At 42.7% G+C, this 24,787-nt stretch overlaps 1 protein-coding gene across 1 annotated transcript in view; it reads right to left on the minus strand.

Moving 5' to 3' along the window:
• The window catches only part of LOC310772489 (contactin-associated protein-like 2), a gene marked incomplete at both ends in the record, with an annotated part of 736,946 nt that overhangs the window by 486,770 nt on the left and 225,389 nt on the right, over positions 1-24,787 (minus strand). The window lies entirely within an intron of this gene.

The raw sequence follows: 24,787 nt of genomic DNA on the forward strand, positions 1-24,787 counted from the left end.
ACACAGGGACAGGTGAGTCAGCTGAGGCTGCTAACTTACAGCCATGAATACAGCCAATCTATCGTACTCGGTGGCCTCACGTGTTGTTTTGTTATTATGTGAACTGTAAAGGCAACGTTTCATCGTCCGGTGATAACGTCTGTGTTCGTGTGCGTGCGTGAGTGTGTTGTGGCAATCGTTATCTTGTAGGCTACAGCCCGCAGTGCAACAAGCTGCGCTCAGTGCTCACTCTGTGCTTTTTGGTCGGAGGTGTTGAAATAAGTCCATTGCGCTGCTGTCTTTAGTAGCCAGTATCACAGCCTCTAGAGAGACTTTACAGCGGGGAGAATGGACAAGTAGCAGCATGCGTACATGAGAGAGAGCCGCCCCGCGTAACGTAATTACCCTAGTTAAAGTGAAAATTAAATTTAAAATTTTAATAAAAAAAATAAAAAAAAATAAAACGATTTTACGATTTTCATTTTTTTAACATCGTCCTAACTAATTAATTAAATTACGATTCAAAATCGATTAATCGCACAGCCCTACTTCAGAGTGCCCACCACTCACCACTTAGTATTCCCAACATGATGCAGCAGTTACAGCTTCAGAGTGCCCACCGCTCACCACTTAGTATTCCAACATGATGCAGCAGTTACAGCTTCAGAGTGCCCACCACTCACCACTTAGTATTCCCAACATGATGCAGCAGTTACAGCTTCAGAGTGCCCACCGCTCACCACTTAGTATTCCAACATGATGCAGCAGTTACAGCTTCAGAGTGCCCACCGCTCACCACTTAGTATTCCAACATGATGCAGCAGTTACAGCTTCAGAGTGCCCACCACTCACCACTTAGTATTCCCAACATGATGCAGCCGTTACAGCTTCAGAGTGCCCACCGCTCACCACTTAGTATTCCAACATGATGCAGCAGTTACAGCTTCAGAGTGCCCACCACTCACCACTTAGTATTCCCAACATGATGCAGCAGTTACAGCTTCAGAGTGCCCACCACTCACCACTTAAGCTGCGTTCACACCGACCTATTAAAGTTTGTTGCTGGCGTCGAGTTTACATACAAAGTCAATGCAAACGAGCGATTGAGCGTATATTCGCCTGGGAGAATAATCGCTGGGCGTCCGAGCGGCAGAGACAGAGCGACAGGGAGAAAATACGCTCGTCGCTCAAGATGAAATATTCCAACTCGAGCGAAAATACGCTGGCATCAGTCGCTCGCTGTTCAATGCTGATTGGCTGCCGTGTGAGAGCGAGTCAAGGATCACACTGGCTTGGAACAAACCGCTGGTTTATTGTGTGGCAACAAACCACATTGACAGGCTGACAGCTGACATGAAGTGAAGTCTGTACTACCGGTATGCAGCTCGCATTAGGAGCACGCTGATAGGCTTAGCTTGTAAACAATGACGGTGGCTCGTAGTGGACAAACAGCATGACATTGCGTAACGTTATATCCCCCACATGTCCGTAATTTCGTGTGCCTGTTGATGAGCGATTTAAACAGAGCGACAGAGCGATTCCAAAGGGTTGACTTGAGCGACAGAGCGAAAAATAAATATCTCGGTGTGAACGCCCCTTTAGTATTCCAACATGATGCAGCAGTTACAGCTTCAGAGTGCCCACCACTCACTCATCACTTAGTATTCCCAACATGATGCATCAGTTACAGCTTCAGAATGCCCACCGCTCACCACTTAGTATTCCAACATGATGCAGCAGTTACAGCTTCAGAGTGCCCACCACTCACCACTTAGTATTCCAACATGATGCAGCAGTTACAGCTTCAGAATGCCCACCACTCACCACTTAGTATTCCAACATGATGCAGCAGTTACAGCTTCAGAGTGCCCACCACTCACCACTTAGTATTCCCAACATGGTGCAGCAGTTACAGCTTCAGAGTAGGGCTGTGCGATTTTGCCTAAAACTAAAATTGACGATTTTTTCTCTCAAAACTCGATTTTCGATTTCGATTTATTATACTATTATACTTCTCTAAACATTTGTTGCCCTGCAGAGCTCTTTTTCCCCCTTTTTCCCATAATTGACAATTTACGCTTTTACTCTGAAGGCAGAACAACCCATCTTCCTGTTTTAGCTTGCCGCTGCTAAGCTTAACTTCCTGGCTGTTGCTTGCTAACTTGACACTGGTGGATTTGCGTGTTCCTCCGTGAGATAATTATATTAGTGTCTAAGCGACCACCCGTGCTTGGAGTTATATCTGTACTAGAATAACACAAAGTCACAACAGGAATGCGTGGAACTGCGATAGCAGTTAGGGAGAAATTCAGACACACAGGGACAGGTGAGTCAGCTGAGGCTGCTAACTTACAGCCATGAATACAGCCAATCTATCGTACTCGGTGGCCTCACGTGTTGTTTTGTTATTATGTGAACTGTAAAGGCAACGTTTCATCGTCCGGTGATAACGTCTGTGTTCGTGTGCGTGCGTGAGTGTGTTGTGGCAATCGTTATCTTGTAGGCTACAGCCCGCAGTGCAACAAGCTGCGCTCAGTGCTCACTCTGTGCTTTTTGGTCGGAGGTGTTGAAATAAGTCCATTGCGCTGCTGTCTTTAGTAGCCAGTATCACAGCCTCTAGAGAGACTTTACAGCGGCGAGAATGGACAAGTAGCAGCATGCGTACATGAGAGAGAGCCGCCCCGCGTAACGTAATTACCCTAGTTAAAGTGAAAATTAAATTTAAAATTTTAATAAAAAAAATAATAATAAATAAAACGATTTTACGATTTTCATTTTTTTAACATCGTCCTAACTAATTAATTAAATTACGATTCAAAATCGATTAATCGCACAGCCCTACTTCAGAGTGCCCACCACTCACCACTTAGTATTCCCAACATGATGCAGCAGTTACAGCTTCAGAGTGCCCACCGCTCACCACTTAGTATTCCAACATGATGCAGCAGTTACAGCTTCAGAGTGCCCACCACTCACCACTTAGTATTCCCAACATGATGCAGCAGTTACAGCTTCAGAGTGCCCACCGCTCACCACTTAGTATTCCAACATGATGCAGCAGTTACAGCTTCAGAGTGCCCACCGCTCACCACTTAGTATTCCAACATGATGCAGCAGTTACAGCTTCAGAGTGCCCACCACTCACCACTTAGTATTCCCAACATGATGCAGCCGTTACAGCTTCAGAGTGCCCACCGCTCACCACTTAGTATTCCAACATGATGCAGCAGTTACAGCTTCAGAGTGCCCACCACTCACCACTTAGTATTCCCAACATGATGCAGCAGTTACAGCTTCAGAGTGCCCACCGCTCACCACTTAGTATTCCAACATGATGCAGCAGTTACAGCTTCAGAGTGCCCACCGCTCACCACTTAGTATTCCAACATGATGCAGCAGTTACAGCTTCAGAGTGCCCACCACTCACCACTTAGTATTCCCAACATGATGCAGCAGTTACAGCTTCAGAGTGCCCACCACTCACCACTTAGTATTCCCAACATGATGCAGCAGTTACAGCTTCAGAGTGCCCACCGCTCACCACTTAGTATTCCAACATGATGCAGCAGTTACAGCTTCAGAGTGCCCACCGCTCACCACTTAGTATTCCAACATGATGCAGCAGTTACAGCTTCAGAGTGCCCACCGCTCACCACTTAGTATTCCCAACATGATGCAGCAGTTACAGCTTCAGAGTGCCCACCACTCACCACTTAGTATTCCCAACATGATGCAGCAGTTACAGCTTCAGAATGCCCACCTCTCACCACTTAGTATCCCAACATGATGCAGCAGTTACAGCTTCAGAGTGCCCACCGCTCACCACTTAGTATTCCAACATGATGCAGCAGTTACAGCTTCAGAATGCCCACCTCTCACCACTTAGTATTCCAACATGATGCAGCAGTTACAGTGGAAGAGGAAGAGTGAGGGAAGATGAGAGAACATGTTTTAGCAATGAAAGAGGGGAACGTCAAAAGTACAGTATGTCGACTCCAGGGAGCCTCCGGGAGCCCGTGGTTATGAGCTTACAGTGCCAGATATACTGTACAAACCCTGAGTCCCTGAAAGGGAGATGGAGTAAAGATTTAACTTCTTCTTGTTGTTGTTTCGTATTGCATCCCTGAAAGTATGCCATGCTTCTGTTTTCTTTTGTGTCCCCCTCTATCTCTTTGCTTGTTGAATCAAAGTGGACTAAGGGTATTGAGCAAGAGGAGCATTTTAGAAAATGGAAATTTCAGAATGTGTCAAACACAGATGTGAAAGGGGAAAAAAGAGCCTTGATCCACACAAATCTAAACCGCAATACGTTGGCTTGACAGCGGGTGATTTTCCCTGTCCCTTTTTGTGTAGATTTAATTTCCCAAATCTGCCCATCTTCCCTGGCATTGCTGCATAATGATAAGCATCCTATTATAAATCCCTCTGGGGCTGCAGGTTGGAAATGGGGATGTCCGCTGTTTCGGAATGACATAACAATGAATTATCTCCTTTGGAATGTCATTCATCCTGTCCACTGTGTGTGTGTGTGTGTGTGTGTGTGTGTGTGTGTGTGTGTGTGTGTGTGTGTGTGTGTGTGTGTGTGTGTGTGTGTGTGTGTGTGTGTGTGTGTGTGAATGTATGTTTGTTAGTTTGTTGTGTGAGTGTGAATGTGTGTGTAGAAATATGCGGCTCACATCCTTGTCATAAACATCCTTCATGGGAATACGAGCGGTGGTGAGAGGTTTAGGAGGCTATTCTCAGGCTAGAGGGAATTGGGAGGAGCTTCTGAATGTGCACTGCTTTCACATGAGGATAGGCTGGAAGGGAGAATATGCATAGCATGCATGCAATGTATCTGGCTCTAACACTTCCCATCTATCAGGGCCAGTGTTGAGGGTAATGCGTTAAGAGTACTCAGATTACTTTTTTAAGTTAACGAGCAACCTAATGGGTCAATTTTGCAATTCAAGTAATTAGTAACTTTTTCAAATAAGTAATCCATTACCTTTGTCTCCCAGGTACTTGCACGATACTCAGAACAAGCGGCTATATTACATTTTCAGCATTGTGCACTACATCGTGAGATTTCTTCTTCTTCTTCTTCTAAATGTTGAATGACAGGATTATTGGAATGTTAAAGTTACATAGTGACTCAAAGCATGTCACAGCCTAGCTGCCTATTCTAGGTCTCCGATTGGTTACATGGAATGTTCGTTTATCTCTGATGTATCTCTCCTCTTGTTGCCAGAAAAAAGAAAGAATAAAAAGAAAGAAAGTGTATGAGCTCTTTGATGCTCTTAGATGCTGGGCATAGTCTGGGCTGCTGCTCAGTCAGCTAGCGAGATGGCAGAAAAGACAGCTTTTATGTCGTGGAAGTATTCACATTATTTTGAACTTGTGGGCAAAAGGGACAAGATTACCGTGAAATGCAAGTTGTGCCTGTGTGATAATAACATGTGTCTTTTATGTTACTTCGTACACAATTGTTTGTTAATAAAGAGCCGTAAAGGGGATATTGTGTCTGATCATTCCGGTTAGACTTTAGAGTTACAGATGATGTGCACTGTAGACTACTCTATGCAATGATGGAACTTCAAAGGTAGATGTACTCTAAGAGTACTCCAACAAGTTACTTTTCCCTGTCGGTACTGCAATAATATAATAGATTACTTTTTAAAGGAAGTCATCTAGTACAGCATAGTATAATTAAGCAATATATCACGAGAGCGTGTGTTGTGGTGAATATATCCCGCTGATAAGCTGTTATCCCACTCGGCCTGCGGCCTCGTGGGATAACAGCTTATCAGCGGGATATATTCCACAACACCACGCAGCTCGAGTGCTATATTGCTTTTATAAAACGGTTTCCAAGTATAATAATATAATAATAATAATACTATAAGTCCGACTGGCATTTTATTCTGATAGAGTCAGTTGAAACACTACTGTAAGGCGGGACCTCTAGCAAGAAGATAGACGTGCGGGTGATTTGATTGGATCGTTCTGGAGACTGAAGTCGACATTGGCCAATCCTGGCGCTTGCTGAGAGGTTTTGCATAGCCCGACACCAGAGCCGTATGCCGACACCAAGTAACGTTACGTCTTATTTAGAAATGCGGGGTTAAGAGTGAGGGCGCGCGAGAGAGGGGTTAAGACATTAGCCCGCGTCTATTCTTGTACAAAACATCATTTTCTGCGAAGTATTAGTAAAGTTATAAGCGAAGATCGATTCACAAGGATCTGAAAGTTGTCTCCGCCATTTTGTTTTTGAGGTAACCAAAGCCTAGAGAGTTGCGCCATCATGCGTCTGGCTGCAAGCGAGTAGCTTTTTGTTTTGACACTACTGTAAGGCGGGACCTCTAGCAAGAAGATAGACGTGCGGGTTGATTGGATCGTTCTGGAGACTGAAGTTGACATTGGCCAATCCTGGCGCTTGCTGAGAAGCTGAGAGCTTTCTGGAAAGCCCAACACGGAGCTCGAGCCTTTTAGTAAGAGAGTTGCCATGGCAACCAATAACCCATGGCCATGGGTTATTGAACTCGGTTACTGGAATTATACAATGGCTGTGAACCAATCAGATTGCTTGATTTGAGAGAGCCGTTTTATAATAATATATAAGTAATATATAGTAGTATAGTAAGAGTTACTTTTAAAGGTAACGTTACCCAACACTGATCGTGACGAGAATTCCAACTGCATCTCCTACAATACAGAACCAGCTGTGAGGAACACTTAATTTCGAAGAGCTAATGCAGCTTTTTAAAGAAGTGTAACTGACAGGCTGACACCGGCTGCCCTCTCTACAAGTGACCCATGCCGATGCACCCTAGTAGGCATAATGCGATAACAAAAGGGCCACACTGAATCTGAATAAACTGATCAGACACCCAGCTGTGAGGAGCAGGTGTGACAGAGACAGTGCAGAGTGAATGAGAAACATCGCTTTGTTCTGTTGCTGTTTGATAGAGAGAAAAGCCATCAATGACAATATGCATCACGTTCAGAGCCACGCTTTGTCAAGCCCCTTTAGCGGCATCCTTACCGCTTTGGGAAGCCTATCTCATTTATGCGCAGCACGCAGCTGCGGGTTCAGGCAAAGGTCAAGCACACCCCCCGCAGGACAATTTGGGAAATACGGCAGTACCGTTCAGGAGACGGCTTATCTTTGGGGTTTAGACGGGGATGGGGGGGTTTAGGTTTAGGCATTGGGGAGGTGGTCTTAATTTTTAGGCATTGGGTGTGGGTTATGGTTAGGGTCTCCAGGGGAGACCGTGGTCTATGACCCCGGGGGTCAAAGACCTTTGCCTGAACTCAAAGCTGCAGGCTGCACGTTCTATCAAACGCTCTAGGCTTCCCAAAGCAGTAAGCAGGGATGCACCGATCCACATTTTTTCAGTTCCGATCCGATTCCCATACCTGAATTTGGATATCTGCCAATACCGATATTATTCCGATACCATAGCTATTTTTTCTTGAATATACAGTACAGACAAAAATTTGGCCAATTGAGGGAAAAAAAGGAAAGAAAAATACAACTTGAAAAAAGCAGACAAAATGAAGAAAATACACAAGGCAAAGAAGGATAATTATAAATCAAATCTGAACTATTTAGGCATTGCTGCTTTAGAGAAGGACCCTCTGCCTGTAGCTGCCTCCTACTAAGGGACCGTTCGTTATTTAGAAGGGGGGGTCACTGTTGGGATTTGGTGTGCTCTGAAATAAAAAGCTGTGCCCCTTCCCCGATCAAAATATATTTTTCCTTGACCCTCCCCAAGTGATTTGAAAAATATGATTAACCCTCCCCAAACAATATTGTGGCGAGCTCGCGTGGAAGAATGCGGACTGACACCGATATCTTACTTTTAACCTAACATATGCAGAAACTCCGGCCAGAGGTGATCGAACACACTAACAGTCTCAGTCGTGGTGGCTACATTGATAGTAAAACTAAACATCCTGGCCACACAAACATTGCCATTACCACATAATGCAATCAAAACATGAGCACAACATCACTAAACCACGTTTTTAACTGTACAGTCAGTAACAAGCTTCCCACAAGAACATGAACTCCCATAATCCTTTGCGCTTCTTTAGAGCAGAACTGTCACCAATCAGAGCGACCGCCTCCTCCGGTTGCTACATTCTGCTATTTTCGCTTGTGAAACCATCTTCAGTCTGTGTATATCAATATTTGTGTTTAAATAGCAGTCAATGACTGATGGAAAAAAGTTAGCCGGTTCTATTATTGTGGCGGACTCTCCACTCTCTGTCCCCCCTCTCTCTCTCTCACTCCCTCAGCAGACAGGCACAAAGCCACACATGTAAAATCTCCCAGCATCCATTGAGCTACATTTCGATAACAAATAGCATCCAAATTAGCCTAAATAGATCGAAAGGTAGATAGAAATAATGTTAACACAACATGCAATTGTAGAACATTTCAATATTGGACAAAATAAAATCTCGACATCAAAACACAACCCTATGTGAAACATGTCATCCTGGTGGTATAAATATCCCTTGTAGACTTAACGTAATTTAGGAGATGAGTGAGCCATAACTCGGTTCTACTGTGACTTCCTAGACGACTTATCTGGCGCAACGATAGAGCCCATATATATTTTGTGATGCCATGTCTGTTTGTTTGCTCGACTTTTCGTGCTGGAAATGTACTTCCATATTGTGGCACCTAGAGACCACAGCCACAGGCTCCAACGCACGTTAAGGCACACACACCAAGAAGCAGCTTAATATTAAAATAGGAATCTTTATTATCGACAAAAATATATATATATGTTTTAATTAAAACAGCTCATAGCATCACAACACAGGTTGGTTGACACTTACATATCACCACGTCATGATAGCACGCAGCAACACTAATTACGTGTAAGGGCTCCCGCAGGATGGTGGTCTTACACAGTAAGTTATACAATCAAATCAAACTAATGTATCACAATGAGTCGGCCACTCGTTACGAAAGACACCTCTGGGGCTCGCGCTCCCAAAAGAAAGCAGCAACAGCACACCAGCCTGTCGCAGCCTCGCTGGTATGAACGTATAGGTTACCCCAGCGGTGCGTACGAGACCCCAGCCCTCCGTCGAGGCAAACAGAGCCCACTGATTCGCCAGATACTGTACACGCCTACTGTCTGGATAGGCCAAGCACAAAGATCGACAGATCAGACCGCCAAAGAGAAACAATGCACCGGGACATACCAAACAGTTTGGACAGGAGGGGTGTAAATGAAGCAACTCAGTAGTTGTTGAAGTCCGAAAAGCAAACATTACACACAAACAAAAAGTTTATATATTTTTATCTAATCAAAATTGTATACCCCTCCCCTGGACTCAAATTAAAGAGAGTGTACGCTCCCTCAAACTAAATTTAAAACAAGATTACCCTCCCCTATTTTCCTCCAGTGGCCCCTTCCCTAAATAACGAACGGTCCCTAAGAGACATAATTAGTATTTGGTAATCAATTATCTCATAACATTAGGTACCTGGTTCATAATATTCTACAATAACAATTAGGTCATCAGACATTTCCATTTTCCACTCAAAGGTATTAAAGCCCCAATCAGTAAGATTTTTGACATTTTTTACTGAAATATAACAGCTATTTAGTCACAGGACATGGTAGATAGGGAGACCCTCGTCTTTATTTATCCCACACCGCCCTCCATTGGCCAGCACTGGGACTAAGCAGTTTGCTGTCAGTGTCCCGTGTCAATAACATAGAAAAAGAAAAGCATGCGCGCATGCGCTGTACAGCATAAGCGCTGTGTTCATGAAAACGAGGAAGTAACTCGATTCGGATTTGCTACGAAAATGATGTTTCACGGAACTATGGATTATTATTTCATCACGTGGTGAGTACCCGATGTCACAACATGTACATAGAGCTTCTGGCGCTGTGTTTTGTTGACTTTGAACGGCGATATAGTTATCGATACTAATGCACGCAGAGGGCGTAGTTGGAAAACTTACTGAATGGGGCTTTAAATAACGTTTCAACAAACCAACAATGAAACACAGCTGCCACTTTGCACACTTTGTCTGACCCCCCGGAAACCCCCTCCAGAAACTACCAAGTGGTACCATCCACATCTGGTGATTTCCTGTTTTGGAAGGCTCATTTATCTAGAGCGCAGCACAGTACAGCGAGACGAGGATGTACCGTTTCACATGCAGCAGACAGGTGACAAACAATTCATTTGTGAAAAGTAATAAATATACATTTAATTGCTGAGATATGTCTCTTGTCTTTTTATTTTCACTGAAATGTTTTGTGTAAATGAGTACAACCCTGACTGTGTCGCAATATATGATTAACTCCATAACGTTACTGCTATCAACATCTGATGCAACATCAGAGAGGGGGAGAGAGAGATGCAGCGATAATAACACGGCAACACGGACAACTTCTCAGTCATCACTTTAGCCTTCGTGTCATTACAAGTTGCTGTCTTGCTTTTTGGTGTTTCAAGAGTAAATATCTCCACGGACATGTTGAGTTAGAGCGGCCTGCTGTGTCTCATGTTACGTTGGGCTCAGCGCGAGCTATGCTGGATCGGCACACACGGCAGGTGGATCGGCAATATCTGATCCGTGAATTACGTCAGTATCGGCACCCGATACCGATATTGGATCGGACCCATCCTTAGCAGTAAGGATGCCGCTAAAGGTGCTTTACAAAGCGGGGCTCCTGTACGAGTTCAAAGTGAGAACGGGCTGCAATATACATGAGGTGACATCACCTTTCACTTCCAATCAACTAAACATAACACAAATCCAGTTAGTGTTGGCTGACTAGTTTCCCTGCTCAGGGAGTTGCTTTAATAAGGTTCCTAATTAATGAAGACTCTCAAGCACCCTTCTGACATAGCTGAAAGCAGAAAATAAATATCTTGGCATTTTTAAAGGCATGGCCTGTGACTGGTAAAAATACAGCTTTCTCGGTTGGGCAGTTAAAAACAAAGCTGCACGGATGGACTGCCTTTTGGCCAATCAAATTGCTTGGCCGGAACTAACGGTTCTAATATTGCTGTGGCATTTCATGCCATAATAAATCCTAATTTAATTTCCTGGATTTATTTAATTCTCAAGATTAATTGGTTGATCAAAAGCCCTCCTACATCCAATTTGGAATTTTATTCATGTGATATGTATTGATGGATTTTTTTCTACATGTACACTCTGAAAAGGTTATCTATTTATTGTTAATTATTGTTGTTGGCTGTATGTAGGCTATAATGTTTCATCTAGCCACACCCACTGTTCCCTAATCAAGCTCACCTGACCAATTTTCAGGGTGTGGCCAGCCTGTATATATACCTCACTGACATGAGTCAGTCTTTTAAAACCTGATGAAGGTCTAGCACCAAAACGTTGTTTTCCCTATTTATCTTCTAATGAAGAGTTTACCAGTAAGGTCAGTGTCTTGCAGGATTTTCCTCTACTTCTTGATCAAAAGCCCTCGCCTTAATATTGACAAAATTGAGAATACAGTGATAACAAAAGCGTATTCTGGGGTAATATTTTGTGCCATAAAACAGCCCTTATTTTAGCTCACCCTCAGTAAATACACATGATGGATTGGCTGACATTTAAACTGATAAACATCTTGCTTCAGTCTTGTTCTACATTTACAAGCAGTCAGAGATGAGCGAGGCAATTAAATCTTCCTCCGTCAACAAAAGCATTGCTTTCTTTATTTACGACAAACTGTTTTTCTCTGTTTTCCCCCTCTGCTTGCTGTTACTTTAAACTCTAAAAGAAATTTCACATCTTGACAGATGGCAAAGTGTTAAAACAACGTGCAATTGTTCTGGAATTCCTCCCTTTTGAGATGCAGAAACAGAGAGATGTGAGTGAGGAGGAAACAGCTGTGGCTTTGAGAGTGTCTCCTCTGCTGGGAACCCACTCCTCTGATGCAGGCGATGTTTCTCACACACAGCCCCCAAATTATATTCCCCATGAAGGCCAAGAGTCGTGTGGTGAAATTTTTTTAAAAACACAACAAGTTGAGCATTTTATTCTACGTTTTCCTCCATGGGACGCTCTCTAACACTAATTATGCATTTTGGTTATGAATGTACAGACGAGCATGAATTTCTGAATGAATTTGAATTGCATTTGGGATGACTTGCGTGTGTGCATGTAGATGCCTTGTGTGTGTGTGTGTGTGTGTGTGTGTGTGTGTGTGTGTGTGTGTGTGTGTGTGTGTGTGTGTGTGTGTGTGAGAGAGAGAGAGAGAAAGAGAGAGCGAGAGAGAGAGCAACAGTGTTTCCGTTATCCGGTACTTGCCAGGCTTTTACCGTTAAAATTGATCAAAGGCTGACAACAATTTGAATTGTAATAGGCTCAAATAAAATTTCCACACATCTCCTTCTTTTAAATAGTCAGCCAAAGTGAATATTTTATGATGTGTGTGTTATACAGCCTACCTTATGGGATGAACAAACAACTGTTACATTTACAATTAGGATGCACGCACTCCGATTGAATGTGCCTGTGCGGCGCGCCTCGGTCAGCAGCTCTCAGGGCTAATGTACAGCGCCTCCGGAACAGATGCGGTACGGCCCCAGTACGGCTGCCAACAGACCCACACTCATGTCATCTGTCAGACGTATGCGGGATCCGACAAAAATAGAACAGGTGCGTAACTTTTCCGTACCGCATGTATCGCCCATCAATTAACATGGGTGAGAGTCAATCCGGCAGTTTTGCCGGATCCGCAACGCAGCCGTAACGTATCTGGTGTACATTGCCTGTCAGTCTCACCAGGTGGACAGGCTCATGCCTGCATACCGACATACAGAGATGAGACATGAATCAAAGCTTAAAAAGTATTTTCTGAAACCAAGCGGGTCTAATGTTATTGTCAATGACGACAATAATGTTATTAAAGGCAGACTACAGCTGATTGACATACAGTGGTCCAACTCGCTTTCAGAATGGACAGAGGCTAATTAAACTTCACAAGCTCAGCTGGGAATAATATTTGCTTAACTTTAAACTGATGGAAGAAAAGGTAAGATAGGCTATTATTAGGGGTGCACCGATCGATCGGCACGCAATCTGTATCGGCCGATTTGGACCTCAAATATGTGATCTGCTGTTTCCGATATTCCTTTAATGTTGCCGATCGCATAGCCGATCATGCTGCACGTGAGAAACATGAGGCAGCCCATTTTCATGTCTTCAATGTCTATCGTTTAACTTTCATATTTGTGCTCTAACGTTTATATCATTGTGTTGCAAAGCACACGCTTTGCTTTCGTCAGTGTACTCACCTCCATGCACACACCGCACCAGACTGTCAACACACCCCTTGCGTCTTTGAATCACACAAATCAGCTGGTGATTAGAGCAGACTCAGCAGAGAGAAGTTACCTCCAGTCCTCCCGCCTACCGAGGCATTTGCATGCTGTTAAGTCCGTGTGTATTAAAGTCCCAGATTAACGTGGTAGTCGGGGTAGTGCACGCGCACACACAGACAATTTCCACGCAAGCATTGATGTTCCCGCGGGCACTTTGAAGGAAGCGAAAGTGTGCGGCTGAGTATGTGGATGTGCGCTCCGTTCAGACGGACTTTCTTCCTTTCTTTGGACAGTTGAACATGTTCTAATCCCCTTCTTCCATGTGTGCGTATATGACCAACCAGTAAGTCATTATTATGTTAATATTCCTGTATTGCATTCCCTTTTGGTTTTAGATCGATCTACCTGCAATCATTGCAATAACGTTTGTTTAGGCGTGCACTCGCGGTTTGATTGTCTGTTGCGCTAATTAATGCCACTACTCAGATGGAGTTTAGCTCGTGTGTAGCTTGTGATTCTGTTGTTTCTCCCGTCATGTAACCCTGTCACCATTATGTAGATCGCACTCATAGTGCTGCTAATTATAACACTGTAACTCGGCCTCGATGGGCAGGTCGTTTTGATGTTCGTTCGATGCGGATCCCAATGTATGACGGTTATTGTGCATAACCCCAGTTCTATGAGTGGGAGCTCTTTGGCTTTAGTCATGGTTCAAGACTGGTGTTTAAGAGTAACTGACTTACAGTTTACCTAATTATCATTTATATATTATTAGTTGTTAATTATCACTATAATTGGCCTATATAACAGCAAGCTTGGTTACTGACCTGTTTGTATATTTTATTGCCTCCTTTTTCCAGACCACACACAATCCTACTATTCCTGTCATAATGCTGTAAAGAGCCTATACTGCTGTACTGTACTGAAGAGAACTGACAACTAAACGGTTGAACTCCCATCTGTCTCCTGCCTCGTGTTTTTACGGACACCCCAGGGCGTATATATATATATATCGGTGATCGGTAATCGGTAATCGGTGATCGGTCGATGATCGGTTGGGCAGATATTTCTCATAGGTGATCGGCAATCGGTGATCGGTGGCAAAAAACGTGATCGGTGCACCCCTAGCTATTATTGTTAGTTACTGTAGCCTTGATCTGAGAACTGAAAGCACTTGCCAGTGTTGAGCACTATCTATATCCAAGGTTTACTTTTTTTTGGCGACTCCGCTTTTGTTTTTCTCCCTCGTGGTCTCCAGATAACCCCCTGCGAATTCCACTGTGGGCTCCAAATTCGGTTGAATTTGCGGACAGTTGTCTGAGACTCAGCACACAAAGCAGCGTGTATCAAAGTCGATGCTGGGCGGTACAGAAACATGAATTTCTCCCCGAAGCTTGCTTTTTGGGTCGTTCCGTTTGATTGACTGGTCATAGAAGCATGGTTGCCACAGGGAATTTACGGCAATCTTGAGATGCTACGGCGTAGGGATACTCAACTTGCTTTGCCCGGGGGCCACTTTCGTGAAATGATAGAAGGCCAGGGGCCAGTTAATAAACAATCAATATAAATTTTTCTGTAGCGGCTAAATCATTGATTATTGAAAGATATTCCATATTCCAGACTGAAATGCTATAACAGAAGTGGAGTATTGGCCAGATTGACATGAACATTTGGACACTTATTCAGCGGGTATCTTGCATGTTGCGTTCAGGTGCACTGTAAAAAAAAAAAAAAAAGTGTTTTTTTGTTTTGTTTTTTTGCAATTCCATCGCGGGCCACACAGCGGGGCGCCCACGGGCCAGTTGAGTATCACTGTGCTATGCTATATCCTGCTATCAATTGTTTTTAACCTCAATGAACACAGATCTAATATTTGTTTGGAATTTATCCCATCTGTCCGTTAAATTGAAATCCTCCAGGACACATGTCCGGGACCAATTTTTATAGCGGAAACGCTGTTGAACAATGAGCACATCGGCATGCATGGCCACACATCCTTTAGCATACAGCGATGGTGAGTTGAACCTTTGAGACTCTCGGCTCACGGCTCGCAGCCATCAGGCAAATGTAACGTGGGTAAGCTGAGGATTCAGTGCACTTCATCACTATTCAAAGCCCGACTAAAAGGTCAGGAGAAGCCTCAGCTCCAGCCTCAGCTCTCATTAACTCATTGAGTGCCAGCCACTTTTGGAGAACGGACGCTCCCAGTGCCAGAGTTTCAGAGCGTTTTCAGTGATTTCTCGAGGTAAACACCGAACACGCCCAAAGAACGATGAGACTCTCTTCTATCATCAGTAAAAAAAAGTTTATTGATATCATTTTCCGTTCTTTAGTTATGAGCCGGAGAAGATAGGTTGATTTCACCAAAAAGAGACGTTTCAAATTAGAAGCTGAGATAATTAGCCTTTTGTGAAATGAAGCATTTCAAGCACATGACTGACTCTGAAGCTAATATTTTCTGATGTGACACCTCAAAAATAATTTCCTTCAATAAAACAGTGAAAACAAAGGAATTTTGTTTGGCAAAATAATATTTTTTAGCTGCAACCAGCAGCGCTGGCCCCTGCGTGCGCTGCTGGTTGCAGCTTCTTGCTGGTTGCAGCTTCTTGCTGGTTGCAGCTTCTTGCTGGTCTTGATTTACTGCTGGTGGGCATCAGATAGCTTGTGTTTGCCAATCCTGTCCTGCTGTCTGGGTCTGTCTGGGTCGGTGTTGTATGCTGCCCTGCGTGCCCCCCCCCCCCCCCCCCTCAACTGCAAACCCCTCCTCCGTGGGTGTGTCTCTGGTGGCTCTGGTGGCTCTCTGCTGAGTTTGCTCTGCACTGAAAAGTGCGCTACATCCAGCTTTTTTACAGCGTTCCGCGTGTATTTGTCAACGGCTCCCATCGCTTCCAGTTGAGAATAATAACAACTCCACAACTAATCATGCGGATGGGCTATCGCAGCAGACACGGAGGGGCTCAATTGTGGCAGCAGATTGGCTGCTGCAGGCACAGCTAACGTTATGCTTCATGCATATCGATGCATACCGATGCGATTTCCGTTTCCCCATGACTTCTTCTCTCTTTTTTCCTCGCCTTTCTCTAATCTGGAGAGCACTGTCGCCACCTAATGGGTCCGTAAAATAGCTTTTACACATTCAACATCCACCATACTTTCACAGGAGATGGATCAGGCTTTGATCCACGTCCCACCGTCAAAAAACGCAATTGACGACTTTAGTCGTCATTGGCACTCTACGTTAGTATTTGAATTGACGACGATAGTCGTCATTGGCACTCAATGAGTTAAAGAAGATACAGCAGCCATGTTATAGGGATGAAAGTTGTTTGGAAATTACGTTGGGAACTTATTCCAAAATCTAGTTGAAGAATGTTTCATACCATTGGATTACCTAGGGTTTGATATGGAGATTTGTATTTTCTTCTTCCAAACACTGACTTATGTAAAAGAAAAAAGAAAAGAAACAAGTTTTTGTACAGTACAGTACAGTACAGTAAGAAGTACAGTAGGTTTAGGACTTGAAGATAGCAATGTGAAATGAGATGTCAGCGAATAGGGAGGCTCAGGCTCTGCTTTTGGATTCTAAATCTAAAATCTGTTGGCTAAAAGCATCCATAGGTTTAGTAAAGGTAACAGTAATATTACAGTAATAGCAACATTTCAGCACCACACAAATCATAATAATAATAATAATAATATATAATATAAAGGACTCAATCAATCATTATAAAAGCACAGAAAAATTACTTTTTTTCTGATTTTGACCCCATTTTCTCCCCCAATTGTACTTGGCCAATTGTTTTCCCTCTGCTGCCCCAGTCGCTGCTCCACCCTCTGCCGATCTGGGGAGAGCCGTATTCTAGCACCATGCTTTCTCCGACACATGCGCAGTTGCCAGCTGCTTCTTTTCAACTGACAGTGGGGAGCTTCACCGGCAGGACGTAGCACGTGGGAGGATCACGCTATTCCCACCAGTTTGAAAAAGCACTTCTCACAATAAAAAAAGTTCTTACTTCGATTGTGTCATGTTATAGAGAATATTACCAATACCTTGTGTCATGGACTTGACTATAAAGGTAACGTGTAAGACCTCCCTACAGAGAACAGTACCACCTAATGCTGTGATGGATTCTACAGTTTGGGATAATGCCTTGTCTCATGTGTGGCCTTGCACAGCGTAAGAAGTACCCATCACAAAGGTAGAGAAATTGAAGAGAAAAATAATCTGTTATGCTTGGAAACTAAACAGCTTGGGGTGCCACACACACTCCCCAATCTAGCACTGGATACCAAGGGAGTCCTTGAATGCCTACTTCAATGTACAGTATAAATAGTATGGTCATTTGAATGAAGACTTGAATTCTCACTAAGGGATTCTAAAACCGACAGTAGCATCCACGCTTTTTTCTTTGCTAATCATAATGCATGACTTAGAAAAGCTGAGACTAAATGACAAAGATAAATAAATAAAATCCTCAAAACTGCCAAAAAGCTTTCATGCTCTCTTAAATTTCATATTTTTGGTGATAAAGAAATGTGATAAAATAGCAAGCAATTAATTATACTGTCTATCAACCAATTGACGACAGTTCAAGAGTTTGGAAAGGGAAAAAGTTTGGACTTTCCTTCATTGCTGTATAGCTTAGGTGGTGAATTATATTACAGCCAAGTGCATTTCTTTTTAGGAAGCATTATGGCCAACATCAGAAGACACTAAAAATATTTTTTTTTATTTTTTTTAATGAATGTGAGGTTTTGTTTGGCATTCTGCAGCCTACAGAAAATTATCTCGGCAGTTGGATGGAAACACGTTTAGCACATACTTGTCTACTGGAAGAAACCGATATGCTAGCACCTTTGAGGGGCTTTGGTTGAATGCTTTATTGTAGTGACAGAGAGCGACAGTGAACGTCACTTCCTGCCTTTCTCTCGGTAACAGCATCTGAAGAAATATGAATGGTGGTGAAGATGGTGGAGACAGACGTTACTTTTTTGATCCCGTTTGAATTGTGCCACGCGGGGTACACATGTACATTTTGTCAATTTAAAAGGTAACAATGCATGTCACAGTTTGTCCTGAAACTGAAACGTAAGGTTTAGTTTTGTTAATTGACTACATTTCTCGTCTCGCACAATATATGTCACACCATCAACAACATGGACTGGCGGGAGAGACATCACAATTACAGTATGCGGCTGGTTGTGCGTAGTCTTTCCGATTTATAACTTATATTTATATTTTATAATATATAATTTATATTACCACAAACGCAGATTTTTCTCTCCCATTTTCTCCCCAATTGCACTCTGCCGATCTGGGGAGAGCCATGGACGAGCACATGTTGCCTCCAATACATGTGCAGTCACCAGACACTTCTTTTAATCTGACAGCGAGGACTTTCACTGGCAGGATGTAGCGCCTCCCCCAGTCCCCCCCACCCACGCGCGCGGTGGTAGGCAAGGTCTTTTACCTCTACACTGTGTATTTATTTAATTATTTATTTTACCGCATACTCAATAATATTCAATAACCCATTCAAAGTTCTTCCACTTGTTCCGATTTTTCATTCAATCATTATCTCTCTCCACTCTGAAATGCTTTGATAATTAGTGAATGTGGACGAAGTGTCATCGAAAGTTGTTTAAGATCGAGATCAAGATCGAAAACATTCAGCACATCCTTTGTATTGGGCTGTTTAATGGTTTGGGACTAGGGGTATTTACAACCTACAGGGTAGAGATAGGGTTCTCCTATATCAGTGAGCCACAGCCTCTCTCTCTCTCTCTCTCTCTCTCTCTCTCTCTCTCTCTCTCTCACACACTCACACTCACACACACAAACAGAGAGAGTAAATAAACTAAACTTGCATGTGTGAAATCCCTTTGCTATGGCTGGCCACCTAAGCTGATGAGAAAAATGCCTGGATAATTTAGAAAATATGTTGTTTTTTTTACCCCATCATGCAATGGAATATTGATACTGTACTGGCGCACGCACACACACACACACACACACACACACACAATTAGATAGATTCCCATTTTTACAGCCCTTCTCAGAGTTGGAGATCTTGTTGACTGTAAGTCAGAAGATACACTCGCTGGTTTCTGGTGATGACACACTACACTGATAGACGAGAACATTTGCCATTAGGGGTGCTCCAAAAAATTGATTCTGAAAGGATCGCGATTCTTAATGCCACGATTCTTGGATCGATTCCAAACTCCCAAGAATCGATTCTTAAAATCGTAAAAAAATTTTTTTTTACAGTGCACCTGAACGCAACATGCAAGATACCGGCTGAATAAGTGTCCAAATGTTCATGTCATTTGTGTACTGTACTGCCACGGTGCCACCACCTCTTGCACTTAAGAACTCTGGTTAATGTATTCCCCCCAAAATCTATAAATCCTTCTCAAAGTCTACAGATCCCCCCCCAGCCTATAAATCCATTTTATCTGAAGAACATAAGGGGGGAAGTCCCCCCTAGTTTGCAAAATTAATTTAGGCCCTGACTGTAAGGAAAAACACACAATGTGTGGACCAAAACCCTGACTGTAATACAGAAGTTGAAGTTGAACGTGAAGTTCAGCATTAATACATTCGTCATTTTTTGTCTTATATTTACCTTTGTGTGTTATTGCAATATAAAACTACATAATTGAGAATCGATTCTAGATTCTGGAATCGAGAATCGTTGGAATCGAGAATCGTTGGAATCGAGAATCGATTCTGGAATCGGATCGTGACCCCAGGAATCGGAATCGGATCGGATGGTGGCTTAGCCGGATCGGAGCACCCCTATTTGCCATGCCAAATTTGTATCTCCATGGTGAATGATATCCATAGAGCAGAGTGTGTTAAAGTGTTAAGGAAGGAAGCAATTTTTGCTGGTTTAAAATTCTATTTAAAAATATAGAATACGAATGCAAAGTTAACAGTTCCCCGTAGCCGCTTTAAGCAAGTTGTAGTAAAACCACTACAAATGTGGTTGAACAAATGGATTGGCATGCATACTTACAAACAAGTACTGTATGTCAAAGTTAGACATGAAGTTTAGATTTTGTCACACAGTTATTAATTCAACTGATGTGCCAAACAGCTAACACATTAATATTACCAAGCTGTTGGCATATTCCTTTGAGATTCTCTGCCAAGTATCCCACTTGTATGTTCTTACTGTACATCTCAATATACATGTATCTCACTAGGCTGTGGGATGTTCCATCAGAATACACATCTTAGTCAAGCTTTGCAGATCCAGGCAGCTCAGTGCATTGGCAGGCTACTGCTTTGATGTATGATCAGATAGATCTTTGGTACAGACCTTGGTCTTGTTTCCAGAATGTCTTTCTCTCTGCAAGTTTCTGGCACACTAACTGCACAAGACATTGCCGTCATAATAGTTAAATGTAAATGTGCATTATGTTGATTTATAGATGCTGTACTTGCATTGAGCCTGGACCCTAAAATCAAGGGAGAGACTACTTTTAGTGCATGACAGACACTTTCTGAAGCAAATAACACTCTGGTGATGCTGATGGATCATTCTCGAAGGAATAGTCTTTGGCATGAAGTGTTTGTTGGCCAAACAACATTTAATGTTTATTGTGAAAGAACCAAAATGCCTTTTAATCAAATGCTGGCAGTTCAGACGTTTGCCTCATATTAGTCTAGTAGGAACGGGGGGTCCCCGCGCACCTGAAAGATATATTTTTCTAACATAGATTTTTGTACTCCTCAAGGTGTCTAATAAACAAATTTTGTTGTTACCCCGTTGAAATAGTGTCCCATGGGTCCGTTTGGCGGGCATCTTTGCGGGCATATTGCGATGTCTGATGAAAATGGATAAGGGTCATAACTTTTGAACTAGACGTCATACAGAGACAAATGACACCACTTTTCTGTATGATTTTTGCATGAGGAATTGATTGAGAGGGTTGTTTTAATGATTTTAACAGGTTTGGTATAGTAAAACTCAAAAACAGTTGAAAAAAGTGTCTAATTTACTCTCAAAATCTTGCAAAAGAAATCTATCTACATATTAGTCCATGGGCCAGAAGGGTTGGGAATAATGCTCATATTGATTTTTGGCAAGGTATACATCTCTAGAGTTAGAAAATATGTGACAGCATTGCACCAATGGTAGCTAAATGTGTGTTATCACTCGATGTATAACACCATGCAAAACATAATAGTTGCGGGACTTAGGGACATTTGAGGCTAAGTTCATGCAAATCAAGTCTAAAAGCACCAGATTTTGCCCAGAATTAGCCCAGGGCATGCTCTAACAATTGAGCCAGAGTGCCCGAGCCGGTGACCCCCGGGGTCACCATGGCGGCCAGATCCAATATGACCACTGTCCGAAAAAGATTTTGGCTATAACTTTTGAAAGAGATGAGCTAGAAATACAGACTTGGTGTCTATCTTATGTTTTTTGACCATTAGAAAGGTGTTGGAATGCTTATCTTTACTAATGAAGATGTGTGTGGACCCCTAATCTGCATATTTCCAAGATGGCGGCTACCTGAATATGAGTTTTACCATAACTGTTGATGCTTTTAGTAAACTCGGTGTCCATTTTATGGTTTTTCAGTTTTAGAAACACATTGTAATACTCAGATTTATGATTGAATCTATCTATAGCACTCTACTTTGCATAGTAAATAGGCTACCAATATGGCTGCTATCCCATTTCTTTTTTACATACACTTTTGTAGTTATAAGAATGAGTTACCATCAAACTGGTGGAAACAAAGAATCTACAGTATTTATCTTACATATTTTATTGAAACAATTAGTGAGTAACACTTAGGTATGCCCATGGGTTGGGGGGGTTAAGTTAGATTGAGTGTAAAGTGTTGTTTGTTTATATCCTTATATCCACAGCCAGATTAATCAAATATTGTTGTCTTGACCGCATTGTTGGTACAGGCACTCTTGCATCCACATTGAGGTGCCACGGGCTCCAGCTTTACAACATTCACAGCACCCACTACATGACTTTTTGCAGCTGCAGCAGAGAATGATGACTCAGGCTTTACTGAAAGATGGGTCCAGTAAGGTTCCCAAGTCTTGGTCATGGGAGTCCCAGTACCAGCCCCACATACTGAACTCTGGATATTTTGCTGGACAGAGGTTGCCTGATTCCAGTAGAAGCTGGTCTGTAGCAGTCCCCATTTGACATGCTGAATCAGTGCATCTTGGGTGGGAGGCAAGTTCTCAAGGGACTTGGTACCATTTGAGAAAAGCTGATGTCTGGCTTCATCTACTTGGCTGTAGACACAGCTCTTGCTGGACATGACAACAACCATAATGCTTCCAGTCTTTGGACATCGACATCTGAGTTGATCGGTTCAGGCTCCAAGGTGAAGGCGTCCACGGTCTCAGTGAGATCCGATGTTGCTTCCCAAGCTGCCCATCCACTCCTTCTCCCATAGCCCTGGAAGGCTGATGTAGTATCACATCATTTTAGCACATGGAAGAGATGTAATGCCAGTGATCTCTGGGGTCCAAGAACATTGCAGATTTTGTGAACATAAATGTACTTTCCATGTGAAGCCGATCCAGTGCTCTGTGAGGCCTAATGTGTAGAAGAAGGGTATTGCAAGTATTACAACATCACTGTCGGACGTATGGATTCTGAGTTTCTATGGCTACTGGCCCAGCATGTGCCAGGTGCTATAAATCATTCTACTGTAGTGTCTGCTTCAGGATGGTTACAAGGCTGAAGTGCAGATATGTCATATTCAGATCTGTTGGAGAGTATAACATCCTTCTTGGTAGAAAGGAGGAGTTCATCCCAAAACCCTGGTCGCCCTCACCTTGGGGTTGTCATGTACAGCAAAAGCTGTGGCTCCAGCCAAGTAGATGATGCTAGACATATGCTTTTTTCAAATGCATCAAGAGAACCTGCCTCCCACCCAAAATGCACTGATTCAGCATGTAAAATGGGGACTGCTGCAGGTCAGCTTCTACTGGAATCAGGCAACCTCTGTCCAGCAAAATATCCAGAGTTCAGTACGTGGGGCTGGTACTGGGACTCCATGACCAAGACTTTGGAACCTTACTGGACCCATCTTCCAGATGCCAGTAAAGCCTGAGCAATCATTCTCTGCTGCGTCTGCAAAAAGTCATGTAGTAGTGGGTGCTGTGAATGTTGTAAAGCTGGAGCCCGTGGCACCTCAATGTGGATGCAAGAGTGCCTGTACCAACAATGAGGGTCAAGACAACAATATTTGAGTAATCTGGCTGTGGATATAAGGATATAAACAAAACCCACTTGTCATCTGAAGTCTTTTATGCAAAATCAGTCACCCTGGTAAATCAAAAGGACTGAGCACTTCTAACTCAATTCAACCTATGGACATAAGTAGGCTACTACTCACTTGTACATATAGGGACCAATATATGTTTTGTTCTGTTGTTTTTGTTTCTGATATTGTAATATTTTGTTCAAATTCTAAACACCTTTGATCAGTATTGATAGCATTTTACATTTATGGAGAGCATTGATGCACAGACTGGCTATTACCTGTATCAATGGGAATGGGTTCTACTCTATTTGTCTGATTGTTTCAATAAAATCTGTAAGATACATACTGTAGATTGTTTGTTTCCACCAGTTTGATGGTAACTTATTCTTACAACTCTACACTCAATCTGGGTGAAAGTCTATGTAAAAAAAGAAATTGGTTAGCAGCCATATTGGTAGCCTACTTACTATGCAAAGTAGAGTGCTATATAGATTCAACCATAAATCTAAGTATTACAATGTGTTTCTAAAACTCAAAAACCATAAAATGGACACCCGAGTTTACTAAAAGCATGAACAGTTATGTAAAACTCATATTCAGGTAGCCATCTTGGAAATATGCAGATTAGGGGTCCACACACATCTTCATTAGTAAAGATAAGCATTCCAACACCTTTCTAATGGTCAAAAAACATAAGATAGACACCAAGTCTGTATTTCTAGCTCATCTCTTTCAAAAGTTATAGCCAAAATCTTTTTCGGACAGTGTTCATATTGGATCTGGCCGCCATGGTGACCCCGGGGGTCACCGGCTCGGGCACTCTGGCTCAATTGTTAGAGCATGCCCTGGGCTAATTCTGGGCAAAATCTGGTGCTTTTAGACTTGATTTGCATGAACTTAGCCTCAAATGTCCCTAAGTCCCGCAACTATTATGTTTTGCATGGTGTTATAAATCGAGTGATAACACACATTTAGCTACCATTGGTGCAATGCTCTCACATATTTTCTAACTCTAGAGATGTATACCTTGCCAAAAATCAATATGAGCATTATTCCCAACCCTTCTGGCCCATGGACTAATATGTAGATAGATTTCTTTTGCAAGATTTTGAGAGTAAATTAGACACTTTTTTCAAATGTTTTTGAGTTTTACTATACCAAACCTGTTAAAATCATTAAAACAACCCTCTCAATCAATTCCTCATGCAAAAATCATACAGAAAAGTGGTGTCATTTGTCT

Source organism: Poromitra crassiceps (assembly GCF_964638095.1).
Source record: "Poromitra crassiceps genome assembly, chromosome: 2".
NCBI lineage: Eukaryota > Metazoa > Chordata > Actinopteri > Beryciformes > Melamphaidae > Poromitra > Poromitra crassiceps.